This window comes from Aethalodelphis obliquidens, unplaced genomic scaffold (assembly GCF_003676395.1).
Source record: "Aethalodelphis obliquidens isolate GAN/ISIS:26980383/991018 unplaced genomic scaffold, ASM367639v1 scaffold2, whole genome shotgun sequence".
NCBI lineage: Eukaryota > Metazoa > Chordata > Mammalia > Artiodactyla > Delphinidae > Aethalodelphis > Aethalodelphis obliquidens.
In genome coordinates this window covers 81767422-81782886 of record NW_020837946.1, presented here as the reverse complement: position 1 = coordinate 81782886, position 15465 = coordinate 81767422, and the positions used below count along the sequence as shown (strand labels likewise).

Genomic DNA, 15465 nt, shown 5'->3' with positions numbered 1-15465 from the left:
GTATGTGCCCCCGGCCCAGGACTCTCAGAAGCTGAAGGAGTTCGATGGCAGCTGGAGGTGCTGTGGGCCCAGGAGGTGCTCCTTGCCAACAGCAGGTCTGTGACAATATGCACAAGGTTCAACAGCACCTGCCCTGCAGCAATCCTCTGAGCCTAGAAGTGGCTGCCCTTTGGTGCCAAATCCCGCTCAAATTTCAATTGTGGCCACCTCTAACCTGAAACCACATGGGAAGAGAATGTGGGGAAATTGACAGGGGAAAAGACAGGGGAAAAGTTAGTACTTTTATTGTGAATCAACTGAAAGTTGTATTTAAAATAGGAGAGTATGAAATAAAATGATTTGCTAGAACTTTCAAGTGTTCTAGGGCAGAAAACACTGAGAGATGTCAGAGGGTCCATGTCCAGAATCTACTTCCCATGTGGTAACAGATCATGAGTTTATGTATTTAACCCTGACATTTCATACTTAAACAGCCATAACACTTAGTTTTTTTCATCATAATGTCACTCTGATGCATACTGTTTTGGTTGCAAGAACTCAAACTAGCTTAAGAAAAAAAGAGGGGATTTATTGGCTCGTATACCTGGAAATTTAAGGATGGCTGTCACTTCAGGCATAGCTAAGTTCAGGGGTGCAAATAATATCATTAGGGTTTATTCACCATCTCTCAACTATGCTAGTCTCTGCTTCTCTTTATGGGTAAGGGTCATGTTTTCGTACCCTAAGCAGGCTATCTCCACCTGTCAGAAGACATAACTGCCAGTATCTCCCAAGTGTGCATCCTTACATCTTGAATGCAAAAAATAAATAAGCCATTTCTCTCCTCCTCCCACCCCCACGTGCACACACACATTGAATGGTTCCAAATTGCCTTGTCCAGATCATTTGCCCACCACTTGCATCAAACACTGTAAGACAGAAGGATGAGATACTATGATTGAACAGGCTTGGGTCTCCTGCCCGCTCCCACAGCAGAAGCTGGCGGGACACTGGGTCTGTCATTTCCACCGAAATCCCTAGAATGAAGGAGGAGCCACTCCTGAAGTAATCCAGGGGTCATGGCCAGATTAAAATGGTGTCTAATGCAAATGTATTTTAAATCAAAGAGCTGTAAGATCTTTGTTAATTGAGAGAGGGAAGATGTTGAAGTTTATGTTATTATTCTTTTCCCTTTTCTAGAAAGCATGACAATGACATAAAGAAGCACCTTTATTAGTTCTCTGATAACAGATGAACTGTAGGAAAAAAAGCACATATTGGCAGTAGAACCAAACGCAGTTTTCTGTAGATAGCACTGGCCTGCTGCTATCTCAGTGTAAAATGCATTCAAAAAATCGCCACCAGATGAACTTTATGGGCAGCTTTAGCTTTGAGGGAAATGAAAGAAATCTAATGTCCAGCAGCTATCCTGGAATGTTTTGCCTTTGCTTGGAATTTTTTTTATTAACAAATAATGATGCATGCTGCTGTAACCCATTGGTCATGCACAACTCATACTTTTTAATACAAAAAAAAAAAAGAATCCATAAAAATGGAGAGGCTTCCTAATAATGAAGAACGACCTCTAATTGTAATGGATTTTACTTTGAGGTAAATTGGTAAAAGTTAATTTTTATCGTTTGTCTTAAAATTATCATTTTTCTTAGTGGCTTTGTTTCTGGACAGAATGTTAATCCTTAAGTCATAGCACTGAAATTTGTTCACAACTAAAAGTACCAAAGAATTTCTTCATTCCCTCATTTCTTCGCTCTGATTTCGAGCCCACTGTATTGTCACGCACTAAGCTTAGCACTAGGGATACCAAAAAGAATAAGATACATCCTTGTCCTCAAGAAGCTCAGAGTAGAGGAGAGGAAAGCTCAAGAAACACAGACAGTACTACGAACCACTGGTATCCAGACAGCTGTGACAGCACAGAGGAACAAACACGTCATTTTGCCTGGGGTGTCAGAGAAAGCCTTTTAGATGAAGATCTTGATAGAGAAACAATAATTTTCTAATCAGAGACCCTAGAAAATGGTATTCCAGGAAGAAAGACAGCATCCACTGTAATAGGACATTGTGGATTAACTATATCACAGTGGAAGGGATATCCAGGAAGCTGACAGGGAGTGAGAACAGACAGAATGGGATGGAAATAATATGTCATGTCAAGGAGTTTGGAAAGATAGCTCTGGAAGCAGGGAGAAGGGACAATGACAAAGGAGAGAGACTGATTACACAGAGACCTTATGGAGGTTACAGAGAAGCCTGACATGGGGCTAAACTAGACATCCTGTAATGTTCAAATGGAAATGAGTAGTAATGGATTGAATGAAGGAGCTAAGGAGGAGGGAGGAATCAGAATTCCTTTCATGTATACAGTTTAGGAGACTAGCTGGACGGAGATACCATTAAAGATACTACAGGAAATAGACAAAACAGATGTGAGAGTAGAGAGGAGGACAGGGAGGATTAAGAGAGAGAACAGAGCTGTGATTGGCTATGCTACGAGACGTTAATTTGTGTTTTAGTACAATAGCTACATAAAATAATCTTTTTTTTTTTTTTTTTGTGGTATGCGGGCCTCTCACTGTTGTGGCCTCTCCCGTTGCGGAGCACAGGCTCCGGACGCGCAGGCTCAGCGGCCATGGCTCACGGGCCCAGCCGCTCCGCGGCATGTGGGAGCTTCCCGGACCAGGGCAGGAACCCGTGTCCCCTGCATCGGCAGGCGGACTCTCAACCGCTGCGCCACCAGGGAAGCCCTCTTTAGTATATTTTAATGTCCCACTTAAACATATTCATCATGTTAATACATCTTATTAAATAACAGTATGGACCAAGTCATCTGTTTCTCCCAATACTATACGAGGAGTATAATGTTTTGAGTAGCAGTAATCTCATGTATATTTAGTATTCTGTCTTCATGAGTATATTACAGATGCTTTGGGGAAAAAATACATCTCCATGTGACTACACAATACTTTGAGACACACACAAAAAATGTTTCTGACCACAACTAGTGATCTTTTTATAAAAGCCAAGAGCTGATACAGTTTGTATTTCCTAACCTTCACTTTTCATGTGGAGATATGTTCATCTATTGGAATATAACAGTGTTAAACCTTTTCAAATTATGTCTTTTGGTTTAACTCGAAAAACTTGAGAACTACAGCTTCTTATGGATTAGGGGTAAACTATTCACCAGAAACAATAATAGTAACAAGTTGTTGAATACACATAGCATTTTTCAATGATATTCTAAGAAACTTGCTTACTACTATATTACAAAACTTTCACAGTGATCTTAGATAGGCATTAAAATGAATTACAAGAAAGGAAGCTGAGTTTTTTCACATCAAATATTCAGGTGGAGGAAGGTTGGTTGTCTAGTCTTATTTCACACTGAGTCTTTTTCATATACTTTTCTTAATGCATTCAAAGGTTGTTAAAGTTTCTTGTATAAAAATATGATTGACTGTTAGTGACAGTAATTGCATTTTAGCAAAAGTGACCATTATAGTAATTTTCTTTAAGGAAGAGAAATCTAACTAAAGTAGCTAGTTACTTCCTAACACATTAACTTTGAAATTTTTTAACATAAAAATACATGATAAGGGAAGTACAAATTGAAGAACATAAAATGGCATGCAATATTTATAAAACTACTTCCATTAGGTGGTTCTCAATTTTATGTAGCTGTTAATCACAAATTAAGTGAAACAAAATACAGGAAAAAGCTAAAATTTCTATACTAGTGGGCCAATTAAACTAAGTCCTCATTTAAAGCCTTTTAAAAATGACTCTCAAATAGCTCTTATTTTCATTTCTAAACTATAGAAGGTAATGATTTTTTTGAAACCGAGAATATTTATTCATATCATGCCCTTAGAAGATTGAATCAAATGATACATGAAGATAATATGATTACAAAGAAAAAAGAAAAAAACAATTATACATGTGCATAGACAAGGTAATGCTGTACATAGTAACAACTTGTACACGTTAAATCACAAATGAAACAGCATTAGCATTTAATTTCATGTATTCTGCTGCACACCTGAATACTAATTAGCAACTAAAATAGGAAATGTGTGATACTGCATGTATTGATAAAATCTCAGTTCCATATTCTTCAGACACCAGCAATTTAACATGCATTGCATACTGGGAAAAGCTACTTTATCATCTTCATGGTTTCCTTTCTAAAATTCTTTTTCATTATTATTGAGAGCAATATACTAATTTCAAAGTCAATCAGAGGTGACTGAAATGTTGGCTAAATCTGGAATTGCATTTTCTAATATTTATTGTTAACAATGTATAGACAGTAACTGCAGAGTATAAAGCAAGAAGCCTCAAATTCAGAATGCAAATAGATGAACAGTAATTCAAGGTTACCTAAGTCAACTGAGTTAACTCAAATTTTTCATTTTTAGGGGCCACAGAGGACACTGGTGCTTTGTTTCTGCCCCTCCTTAGCCCTGTTTTTGAAATGGCCCCTGCAAAAGAGAGATTTATTTTGAAGGCTGAGACAGAGGAAAAGGAGTTTCAGCTTCATGATTTTTCCCTGGCTGCCTCTATTCATCTCTCTCCATCTCCATTCCTTTGCTAACCTCTATATTTAAATTGGCCCTTGCACTACCACTTGATTTATTTTTCAGTTATTCTTAAGGAAGAGAATTTTATTCACAAAGCCATATTTCTTTGAGTTAATACTTTATTTTTCCACTATTCCGCATAGATTACAGATGCTCTCCCATTTGTTTGTACCATTTTGTCCGTCAACTGCATCTATAATACAAGTTAGTTCTTATTATGTACGGCACGGAATGCAGTTGGGGAAATTGCAGGGGTGTGTGTGTGTGTGTGTGTGTGTGTGTGTGTGTGTGTGTGTGAATACACGTGTCTATTTGCTTTTGAGTTGTATTCTAAAATAAGGATTCAGTATAAAATTGACGACAGTAGTCTTTCATCAAAGTCCTATTTCCTTAAAGCCTGCCTCGTGTCTCATTTATTAACGGAACACAAAGGTAAAAGGTAATTACAAAATAATTACATCAAAATAAGATGTTTCAAAGAGAAGGACCTAATAAATATCTGCTAAGAAAGTTCCAGGGACTATATCAGTTAGGATGCTTCTAGTTACAAACAACAGAAAAACCAACTCAAACTTGAAGAAACAATAAAGCAAATTTATTGGCCCAAATAACTAATAGTTCAAAGGATGGGAGAGGTGCAAATGACCAGAGTTCCAAATGATTTGGCTGCAGTTGTGTAGTTCTTCCTTCTTTGATTGTTGGCTCTGTCCTTAGGCTAGCTTCTTTCCAGGCTGTAAAATTTCAGCTCACAGCAACCAGGGTTCTTTCCCATTCACATCTCCCAAGAAAGGGCATGTTCTCCCCCAGCCAAAGAATAAAAGTCCTGAGCTTCATTTTGATTGGCCCAATTTGGACCACTCTTGAATCACCTGTAGTGGCAAGAAGGAAAGACCAACCAAGGCATATGCCTGGCACACACTGATACAACTCCATAGGTTTTTAAAATATTGAAGTGCTTCTAAACCAGGTGATAAGAAGCCAATGCTCTAAGTCTCCCAGATGTTCCTCACTGCATCAGCCTGAATCCCTCTGATCCGTCTTTATCCAGCAAGTAAAGAGTTAACATCTGCAAAGCAGGAATCCATTTGGACCCAGCTCCAGCAATGCAGGAGGCATCTCTTCTGTTTGGATGGATCATGCCTTCGTTGTTAAACATGAATATATTCCCATCCTGCAACTGGGGGTAGGATCAGTTCCATTGTATTAGTTTCCTAGGGCTGCCATAACAAAGTACCAGAAACTGGGCGACTTAAGACAACAAAAATTTGTTCTCTTATCATCCTGAAGGCTGGAAGTCCAAAATCAAGGTGTTTGCTGAGCCATGCTCTCTCCGAAGACTCTAAGAAAGAATCCCTCCTTGCTTCTTCTAGCTTCTGGTGGTTGCTGGCAGTCCTTGGTGTTCCTTGGTTTGTGGCAGCATAACTCCAATCTCTGCCTGTGTCTTCCCATGGTGATTTTCTATGGGTCTGTGTCTAAATTTCCCTCTTCTTATAATGACACCAATCACTGGATTAGGGACCACCCTAATCCAGCATGACCTCATCTTAACTTGATTATATCTGCAAAGATCCTATTTCCACATAAGTCACATTCTATAGGTTCCAGGTGGACATGAATTTGGGGGGACACTATTCAACCCAGCACCCCCCTACCAAGTGGGATGACTGCTCTGTGATGGGAAAGCATTAAAGTGATGTTGGGGAAGTTGCCACAGTGTCCACTCTAGATGCTGGACCCTCTGGGCCTCAGCTCTCTTCATGTACCTGGTTATAGTCTACAGCAGTATAGTTGACCTGGCATTTCAGACTTTATTTGTACCTTCTAAGCTGGCTCTTATACTGCCTAATCTCATTTTCAACTCTAAGGCCTAAGTCCATGGACTTCAAAAATTCATGTGGAGTAGGGGTCTGGCAGAGTCCTTAAGTCCGCATTGCCAGTCCAAGCATTATCAATAGAGTGAATAAACAATATATCTCACTTATGTGTTCAAATGCTTGTAGCTGTGATTAATTTTAAAAAATTCACTTAAAATCTTCCTGCATTTATAATACCTCTTTGTCATTATGTATGTTCTCTATCAACAGATAATAAATGCAACTACTGTTGTACTTTAGCACACAGGCCTTTATTAGAAGGACCATGAGTAAATTGGGATACGTCTGACTGCTGTCACAAAGGCCAAGAAACAATAGCTCAAACAAATAGACATTGATTTCTTTCTCTTGTAGGAGCTAGAGCATAAACAGTCCAGGGCTTATATAGCAGCTCTGTGGTCTTGAGGACCTAGACACTTACTACTTTGTTCTACCATTCTCAAGTCATGGCTTTCATCCCTGGTCTAAGATGGCTTTTGCAGCTCTCACCAGTGTGGCTGCATTCTGCTCACATACCATTTTTCGGACCCTAAAACATATGGCCAAAACGTAGCAGCAAGAGTGACTGGGAAATGTGGTCTTTATCTGAGCAGGCTTGTGCCCAGCTAAATGTTGAGAGTTCTATTACTAAAGAAAGAAGGAGAAAATCAATATTAGGGAAGAGTTAGCAGTCCTTGACAAAAGCTACATGCATTTAGGAGAAAGTAATGGATATTTACAAATGATTGGCATATTCCTAATAGATTATGATGTTTGTTCTAAGATAATTTTCAATATAACTTTACACATCCTGAATATTATAATTTTGTGACATGTTTTCTGTAGACTCTACCTCATCTTACTGACTCTACTTATATAGTTGAACTGAATATGTTCACGAGGTGTCTGTAGTGAGAAAGTTTTAGAGTCATAAAGAGAATGGTTGCAAATATTGAGGTTAACAGGAAACAGTATATGGAAGGGGGAAAATTACAATTTAGGAAGTGACTATTTTGCTAGAATGAGAATTTTAACTATCTCTAATGACAAGTTATCCAATTACAGATCTTCCTCAACTTACAATGGGGTTATGTCCCAATAAACCCATCATATGTTGAAAATATCATAAATCGAAAATGCATTAATACACCTACTGAACATCATAACTTAGCCTACCCTAACTTAAATGTGGTCAGAACACTTGTATTAGCCTAAAGTTCAGCAAAATCATCTAACACAGAGCCTATTTTATAATCAAGTGTTGAATATCTCGTGTAATTTATTGAATACTATACTGAAAGTGAAAAAATGGTTCTATGGGTACAGGATGGTCATAAGTGTATCAGTTGTTTCCCGTCTTGATTATGTGGCTGACTGGGAGCAACAGCTAACCGCCCAGCATCAGGAAGGAAGATAGTACCACATATCCCTAGCCTGGGAAAAGATCAAAATTCAAAATCTGAAGGTTCAGTTTCTACTGAATGCATGTCTTTCTCACCATCGTAAAAGCAGAAAAATTCTAAGTCAAACAATTGTAAGTTGAGGACCATCTGTACAACTAATAAGAAGAAAAGTTTGAAAACAAACTACGCAGTGCCATAGCCAAGCGAGACTTTGTATAGCTTAAACCTGGTACCCAGCTTAGAAGCAGACGCTTCTCATATGGGAAGAGGCATGTCAAGGCCTTTATAAATACTGAATAACAAATATAAGCAGAGCTTTATCAAAACAAAACAATCAAATAGGACAATGATGCCAAATAAAGGAAGAAAGGGGAAAATAAGGTGAGCTTTTTTTTTAAAGACTTAACATTGAAGGAGTGGGAATCTATCATTCCATTCATGATGGTTCAAAGTTCTTAATGGTGCCAAAATTCTCATAATCCTCTGACTTTTCCCAGAAACTTATTATAAACTTTCTTATGGAGATAAGTGTACTGGATGGTTTCATTTTGTCTCTCCATCCACTCTCCATCCTTCCTGACCTGATCTGTGCCCCAGGAGGCTGACTTGTATGGACCACATCTCTAGATTTGCTTGCCCTCTGGTTTCCCGCTGCATCCCACCAATGAGAGGCTCCAACAGGACATCAGGAAATGGAAGGATGGTGAGGCTGAGTATTTATTCTTCTGCTTCCCTCCATGCCAGACTGCAGGTTAGCAGTGCCTGTGTTCCTCTGCTGAAGGGCACAGCTACTGTCAGCTGATCCTCTCCTGCAGCTGCAGCACAGCTGCCTTCCCTGCTCCCTGGGCCTATAGAAGGTCTAGCCAGGCCCCTCTTACCGGTTCAACCCTACCTACACCTTTAGAGATAGTTCATTCCTTAAATTCTCCTCAGTTGCTCCTTCCAAGTGAGCCCTCTGTTTCAGGGATACTGAGTGATAAAGTAATGAAGAAATGACTCACTCACTGAAAAAGTAGCCCTGCTAATCCAGTGGATAATAAGCCATTCTCGATTTTGAAATTCTCTCCTTTCTACAAATTCATATTCTCTTTAGAAACCTGCACCAAGGCTTGTCACTAACATAAACCATTTCTAAACCAGCTGCATGGTTCTACTTCCTAGAAACACTGGCCGTCACTTTCCAGTCCTGTTCATTACCCCACTTTTCTACTTTTGGTGTATTTATAAGCCATTTCTAAATTTACTGATGCTTGCTGTAGACTTTTTTTTTTAGGGGTTTTAGTATCTCCAGTGTGGAGATGACTTTTTAAAATCTACTTTCTGTACAAATTCCGCGACCATTTCTAGTATTATATGCTTCTTAAGCAAGAGATATGCAATATTTGTTATTCCAGGAAGCCAATACCTCACTCTCTTAGGGTTTGAATTGGGAAGCAAGGTGGAATATACGTAATTTTCCTCAAAATATATTCCCCTACACTTTCACTACAAGCAACATACTTACAAATCAGATAGTTCCTCCTCATCTCCAGCACCTCGTAATGCTAGAGGGGCCCAGGGCTTCATCTCTTGTCTACATACACTCTTCCCCTGGTAGCTCTCATCTAGTCCCATGACTTTATAGGCCCAATGAACATTTCTACTTCTAAGCCTAATAGGCATTTTAATCTTAAATGTTTCCAATCCAAACTTCTGATCTCCATATTTACCTCCATTCCAAATGTGTTAATGTTGCAGTTTTTCCCTCTCAGTGACTAGCAACTAGCCCCAGTTTCTTGGGCCAAAAATTTTGGAGTCACCTTTTACTTATCTTTCTTTCCCCACTCCCTACAATAATCCTTCAAGAAGTCATATCAACCCTATATGCAAAAATACATCCAGATTCTAATTACTTCTCACTGCCTCCTCTGCCACCTACCACTCTGGTCCAGGCCCCTGCAATTCACTGTAACAGCCTCCTCACTGGTCTCCCCTGCCTCTGACCTAGTCCTTCTAATAGTCTTTTCTCAACAGAGCAGCCTGAGTGCTTTCTTTTAAAATATTAGATCATGCCATTTTTCTGTTCAAACCTCTCTACTGGATCCACTTTCACCCAGAGTGATACCAAAAGTCCTTACATATAGCCTAGAAGGTTCCTCATGATATAGCCTCTGCTATCTGACCACATCTCCTACTTCACTCTAGACACACTGACCTCCTTGCCTCAGGATAATGTACCTACCATCCCCTTATGGACCTTAAACAATAGACCGCCAGTTATTTCTCCAGCAAAAATGGGTTTATTCAGGATCAACAAAGAATAGCAATTCAGGGTCTGCAACCGTGGTGAGCCACATGCAAGTTCCCCCAAGAAGGAGAGAAGAATTCTTTTATAGGAGGGAAAAGGAAGTTGGGAGGGCTATAGTAAACAAAGAGTCCATTGGAGGAATTGAGATTTTGAAGTTATAGTGGCTTTTCATTGAATGAGTTGTGACAGTCTTTCCTTGGCTGAGCTCTTGCCAGGCAAAAGGAAGTTTTCCTCTTCCTGTTGGGCTCTGCTATTATGGTAGGGCATTAGAGCACCCCCTTGACATTTAAAATAGAAAACTGAAGAGGGAAGAGATATGGGAACATATGTATATGTATAGCTGATTCACTTGGTTATAAAGCAGAAACTAACACACCATTATAAAGCAATTATACCCCAATAAAGATGTTAAAAAAAATAAAAATAAATAAATAAACAATAAATAAATAATAAATAAATTGAATAAAATAGAAAACTGTGTTTTAATTGAGCTTACTGTTTATTAACTTTTACACCCTCTTCCCGTAGGTAGATACACAGCTTACTCTCTAACCTCCTTTAAGTCTCCACTCAAGCATTACCTGCTCAGGGCACAACCCCCTTTCCAATGCAGTTATCATCATTTGACATATATTTTGCATGTTTATTTTGTTTATTGTCTATCTTCCCCATAAGAATGCAAAATCTTGTATAAATTTAATATTTGTTAAATATTCACCACATATTCCCACCTTTTAAACCTGTGCCTGGCATAAATACGGTGTACAACAAATATTTGATGAATGAATGAAATTATATATACATATATTTATTTTTTAAACATAAATCCTTTCACAAAAATAAATAAGCATTAGAATACTTATTAGATACTTATTATTGTATTAGAATACTTATTATTGTATTAGAATACAATAATACCTCAAATAAATTTTAAGAAATCTCATGTGTACAGAGTGTTACTCACGTGTTAGGCTCTGGGTAGTACTTTACAAGTGTGATGTCAGTGAATTTTCATAGCAGATCCTATGTGCAATCACATAAGACCTGTGGTCTTATGGTAATAAGACCAATTCTTATTACAACCAACTTACACGTGACATGTAATATAACTAATTTAAGAAGTGAAAAATCAGTACATGGTGAATACAGGTCCAGACCCTGACATGTCTGACTCCAGAGGCCATTCTCTTCCTAATATGTCTAAAACATGCCTCTTTAAACTTAGAAAGAAAGTTACCACCAGCAACAGCAACAAAAAAGATTAAACCAAACCTTAATTTTAAAAGGGGCAACTAAATGCCTGACTAGGATTCCAAATGTGTGAAAATTATAAATTCCAGCTTTTCAAAGGAAAAACATTGAGTAGGTCAGGCAAAAGGCTGACCAGAGATTAGAAAGGCAGAACTGCACACTCAAACAAATGAAGAGATTACAGTTAGAGAAACTTCTCTGAAAACTCCATCTTCTCTTCCCTGTTGTGGTCATTACCGAAGCAGCAACAGCCAAAATGAAGTTCAATCCCTTTGTGACTTGTGACCAGAGGAAGAACCATAAAAGCATTTCAACTCACTTTACCACTTCCACAGGAAGATTATGTCTTTCCCTCTTTCCAAAGAGCTGAGACAGAAGTACAATGTCCAACCCATGTCCATCTGAAAGGATGATGACGTTCAGGTTGTGTGAGGACACTACAAAGGTCAGCAAATTGGCAAAGCAGTTCAAGTTTACAGGAAGAAATGTATCATCTACACTGAACGTGTGCAGCAGGAGAAGCCAGTGGCACAACTGTCCGTGTGGGCATTCAACCCAGCAAGGTGATTATCAACAGGCTAAAAGTGAACAAAGGTTGCAAAAAGATCTCTGGATGAAAAGCCAAATCTTGCCAAGTAGGAGAGGAAAAGGGCTTAAAAAGGGAAGAAACAATTGAGAAGATGTGGGAATAAAGTAATTTATATACAATACCTGCTAAAATGAAAAAAAAAAACCCAACAACTCCCTAACCCTACCAGCTGCCCCATACTCCCACTGTGCAAAAGGATGAGAAATTGTTTCAAGTTCTTGCTTGTTGATTTGCTATCAGTTTGGGCCAAAAGACTGAGATAATCAAAGACTTCCAGGAATAAAATTAGGGACCTTTTTATTAAAGTGTTCTCTTAAAGTGTTTTGGTCAATCATAAAATAGTAGAGAAGGCCTTCCTTTGCCCTTCTGCTGGCCATGTGAAGAAACATGGGCTTGTCTCTACCTCTGCTCTTCTCCAAGTCTTATTCTTTTCTCTGAAACATGCACTATGTTTGAAAACCACTATGTTTTTAAAATAATCCAGAAAAAAGACAAAGAGAGGGTAAAAGTCATAGCACACCCCAGAGACAAGGAAATGTTCTTGAGAAGCATTTGCACATAGGTACCTGAAACTTTTCAAAACCACATCAATAAAAGAAAATGTTACATGAATGACTATTGAATATTGAAACTTAAGTATATTAGCAAATCAAATGGCCTGTGAAATAAGTGAAAACATTTTCTAACATCCCATATGGTCTCTACATAAACAGATTCTAAAAGGACATTTATATAAGTAATTCACACTTGAAACCAAAAGAAGCCCCCTATTTTTTTTTAACATCTTTATTGGAGTATAATTGCTTTCCAATGGTGTGTTAGTTTCTGCTTTATAACAAAGTGAATCAGTTATACATATACATATGTTACCATATCTCTTCCCTCTTGGGTCTCCCTCTCTCCCACCCTCCCTATCCCACCCCTCTAGGTGGTCACAAAGCACCGAGCTGATCTCCCTGTGCTATGCGGCTGCTTCCCACTAGCTATCTATTTTACGTTTGGTAGTGTATATATGTCCATGCCACTCTCTCACTTTGTCACAGCTTACCCTTCCCCCTCCCCATATCCTCAAGTCCATTTTCTAGTAAGTCTGTGTCTTTATTCCCATCTTACCCCTAGGTTCTTCATGACTTTTTTTTTTTTCTTAGATTCCATATATACGTGTTAGCATACGGTTTTTATTTTTCTCTTTCTGACTTACTTCACTCTGTATGACAGACTCTAGGTCCAACCACCTCACTACAAATAACTCAATTTTGTTTCTTTCTATGGCTGAGTAATATTCCATTGTATATACGTGCCACATCTTCTTTATCCATTCATCCGATGATGGACACTTAGGTTGCTTCCATGTCCTGGCTATTGTAAATAGAGCTGCAAAGAACATTTTGGTACATGACTCTTTTTGAATTATGGTTTTCTCAGGGTATATGCCCAGTAGTGGGATTGCTGGGTCATATGGTAGTTCTATTTGTAGTTTTTTAAGGAACCTCCATACTGTTCTCCATAGTGGCTGTATCAATTTACATTCCCACCAGCAGTGCAAGAGTGTTCCCTTTTCTGCACACCCTCTCCAGCATTTATTGTTTCTAGATTTTTTGATGATGGCCATTCTGACCGGTGTGAGATGAGATCTCATTGTAGTTTTGATTTGCATGATGAGAGTATTCCAAGTGCCAGCATCTCTCAGTGCACACAGAATAGTGACTTAAGATGTCAGTTCTTCATGTTATTTGTTCTGAAGTTTCACTGGTTTTATTTTAGAAGTAATGTCTCAGAGAAAACTGAAATTTATATAAAACTTATTTAGGATTTTAAAAGCATTTTATATCTTGGCTTTATTTTTAGAGAATTTTGTAGACGAGAGGTAAAATATTGAGATTCAACCAAAGCAGAAACAAGGCAATAAAGTTGAATTTACTAGACCAAATCAGGATTTCAGTGCCAACAGGTACAAATCTACACATTCACAATCTTTGGTTCCTCTATTGCACGTCTTTTATATTCTTTGGCACACAGCCCAGTATGACTGTGTATATTTTTTCTAATATGGACAACTTGTGATGTACCTCAAATGAGAAGATTCTTCAACACACCAAATTTCATGTTATTATGGCTAGCTCAGTACTAAGACTTGGGTGACAGCTGCAGCTCTCCAGAAACTAGCACTAAAAGGTGCTAATATCCTAGCAAGCACTTTAAGAAGACCTTAAGTTGAATATATCTAATCTAAGGTTGAACATTGTATATACAAAAAAAAAAAAAGTTAGCAGGAATTCAGCAACCAGAAGTCTGTGTTTCCTAGCAAAAGGCAGTTGGACAATTCCTCTAAAAGATAGCAAGCTATTACTCAAAAGTCAAACATTTGCTTCTCCATTTACTAGTGAAAATTGCATTCTGTTATCAAATAAAATAAGTGTTATTATTAAAAATTACATGCCCATCACTAAATGGTTGAGTTCACCTACATATTTGGGTTAACATATCAAACAAAGAAAACAGGCTTGGCCACAAAGTCAATGAAAGTCAAATAAAAGGACAGACTAAACAGATGAGACACCATGCCCTGAAGATCAACAGAGGATATCATTGTTAGGTGAGGAGGGTTTAGTAACTTCAGCAAGGAGGATTTTCTGTGCCCATCACAAACTAAGCAACTCATTTAGGCTACTTAACCACAAATTCTACTGCAAGACTGATGGACAGTTAGTTGCATACAACTGGATTTTTTTCTTTGCCATATTGTATTAGAGTTAAACTCCATTGAACCTTACATCAATATCCTAGAGATATCTTTGAAATTTTTGGTAATAACAATGGTGGTAACAAATAGTAGCTTTATATTAGTTAATTTTTCAATACAAGTTATATTTACATGTAACATGTGATGACAATTATGATAACTGAGATTAAGATAATAATGGGGGCTTCCCTGGTGGTGCAGTGGTTGAGAGTCTGCCTGCCGATGCAGGGGACATGGGTTCGTGCCCCGGTCCGGGAAGATCCCACATGCCGCGGGGTGGCTGGGCCCGTGAGCCACGGCCGCTGAGCCTGCGTGTCCAGAGCCTGTGCTCCACAACGGGAGAGGCCACAACAGTGAGAGGCCCGTGTACCACAAACCACCCCCCCAAACAAAAAACAAAACAAAACAAAAAGATAATAATGAATTATTTGTTTGAAAACAATCCTTATTCCAGTAAATTCTTCCTAAAACGATCCTACAGCTTTTGAATACTGGGCATTACCTGGTCTGGTCCAGAGTATCAAAGAGTCCATAATGTGTCCATATTTGTCATTCTTGAGATTTGTCAGAAGGAACTTCCATGCACTAAACTGAAAAGCCCAATTTCTCTTTCTCCACAGCATCCATTAGGATTCATCCAGCTAAATATTATGATTATATACCTAGAAAACTCAAGAGATTCAACCAAAAAGCTATTTAGCAAGGTAGTGGGGCACAAAATTAATACACAAAAGACAACAAATGGCATGAATATATAAT

The 15465-nt window shown here is 38.4% G+C and overlaps 1 pseudogene; it reads left to right on the top strand.

Moving 5' to 3' along the window:
* Window positions 1-11630: 11630 nt before the first annotated feature.
* On the top strand, window positions 11631-12066 carry LOC113625038 (60S ribosomal protein L26 pseudogene; annotated as a pseudogene).
* The last annotated feature ends 3399 nt before the right edge of the window (window positions 12067-15465 follow it).